The following is a 2,500-nucleotide window of genomic DNA, read 5'->3' on the forward strand; positions in this document are numbered from 1 at the left end:
TCAGTTAAAAGAACTAATATATAATACAAATCTAATGTCACCATCAGATTTGGAGCCACCAGTATATATAAAAGTCGTTTACCTATGTTCTTCAACATGTTCCGTAAAAAGAGACCTGGCCTCTAAATCAGTCATGTTCTTTTATACACCAATAAAATATTAAAAAAAAAGAAAAAAAAAAGATTACTCTGGTAACTTCCTTTGAAGAACTGTTTTCCTTGCTATATCTAGTGTTTATTAATTGTTTTACACGAAACCATAGAGTTATCACTCTGACAGGCTAAGGCATTAGGAAGTCTTTGCAACATGAACCAATACCGAATAATAGAAGACCTTTGGTAGAGCGTCAACGAGGAGACTTGGGATAGAGAAAGTTCTAAACACTTCTGTGGACAATCGGATACCAACATGGTCTATAGAATCTAAAATCTTCAATAGGCTTGATGTGGTAGAGGAGTAAATTTCACACATATAACTAATTTTTGAAAAAAAGGCCTTGTATAATTTTGTGAATAGTTTTGGGGCATGCTCCCCATGATATATTGGACAAAACTTTTGAAACATTCAGAGCCTCGAGACATATTACTTTCAAGGCTTTTAAGTGAGGAACTCATGTAGGCCTACAACTAAATATAAATCCAAGAAATCTAGCTTCAATCACATTCCATCAGGTGACTTTTGATGTATATATTTGGGTCTGGATGTACTCCACGAATACGTCAGAAATGTATCACAACAGTTTTGCTTGTCGAAAAATTCTATCCATTGATATCAGCCCAGTAAATGATTTTGTCAATTGAGAGTCGTAGTTTTATCTCAACAATCGACATTCTAGTTCTAACAAATGATAGATCATATACAAGGAGCGCTGAGAAAATAACTTAGGAATAAGAGATGATATCCACTTAATGGCTAGCTCTCCTCTCTATCCCATATTATGAATGGTTTTACGTATACTATATCTCCATGAAGTATCCTATGCCTTTTCAGTGTTACATGGTGCTGTTTCGAATCAAATGCTTCACAAATAAAGGACTCAAGTCGTACCTGCACACCAGTCTCTGAGTGCACTCTTCTGAATCATACTGGATAAGGGATGAAATACCTTCCTTTTCCAGGTACCACGGCAGTCTTATATTGACCATCTTCTCCATGATCTTATATAAACAAGATATCAGTGTAATTGGTCGATAGATTGCTGCTAAAAACTTATCCTTACCAGGTTTCAAAAACGCTAAAATAATGCCTAGTTCCCAAACAGTTGGATAACTAGGAGCATGCCATATTTTGTTAACAATGCATAAGATAAACAACTTAGTATTAACAGGTACATCGAATTCCTTTTCGATAAGAAGAGCATTGTAAGAATCATCTTTCTCTGTTGCAAAATTTAGGTTTCCATTCATCAATGTATCTATAGTGACAACCAAGAGCCGTTTCACACTTGCATGATAGAGTGGTGGAATGTCCCGCCAAAGTATTGCCAACCTCAGTTGCTCCAGTCCCATACTGACCATTTACCTTCAACAAGTGGTAGGTTGGGGGTGAATTTAAAAGCTATATTTTTCACTTCCCTCTATACAGAAGATGAAGATGTTCTACTGTTGACAGATGAAACAAATGATATCCAAGGCTGGCACCTACCATCTTTCATTGCAAGACGGAACTGTGCTCTACATTTTTTTATATATAATTAAATTTTCCTCAGTAAAGCGTCTGCGCAATCAAGTTAAAGACCTTCTTAAGGCTCTCTGCATAGCAGATAATTCTGATGACTTCCAAGGGACTAGTCCTGTTTAAATAAACCTATGATTTTGGGATTTTTTTTTTTTTTTTTGGTATTGAATTGATTCCTGCTGTATGTATAGTTCCATTCAGTAAGTCTATGGCATCATCTACCCTTCATAACTGTTCTGCATTCCCATCAATTTAACTTAACTCCCAAAATCTATTCAAGTCTGCTAGTTCCATCGTGGCGATATCTGTAAGGGTGGATTATTGTTTATTTTTATAATCATTGGAGCATGGTTACTTGTATGTCAATCATCTAACTTTCTCCATTCAAAATTGAGAAGGCTGTTGAAATTTGCAATTGAAACGTAAGTGCATGACAGGGTACTTGTCTGAATATGAAAGTTTGTGGGCTCTCCTATATTAAGGAGTCCCATATTCTCATTTTCCGCAATTGGTGAATAATATTGCCTCTCGCATTTGCTGGAACATCGCGGCATAAAGGATATCTCCCATAGAAATCTTCATGTAAAGGAAAAAGATGAGGGAATGTTGAATCATGTGTACTAAATTATTATAGAAAATGTTAGCAAGTGGGGGCAAGTAGAGAAAGAAAATTATATATCTTCGTCCTATATCAATCTGTACAACCATTGCCTGAAGAGGTGTACCTTCAAAGCAGTTACCAACAGACAGACAGGTTGAGTTTTTTTTTTTTTATGAAAGTAAAAAAAAAGACAAAAAAAAAAGGATTTCTTTTTAGCTATTC

Source organism: Palaemon carinicauda, chromosome 5 (genome assembly GCF_036898095.1).
Source record: "Palaemon carinicauda isolate YSFRI2023 chromosome 5, ASM3689809v2, whole genome shotgun sequence".
Classification (NCBI taxonomy): Eukaryota; Metazoa; Arthropoda; class Malacostraca; order Decapoda; family Palaemonidae; genus Palaemon; species Palaemon carinicauda.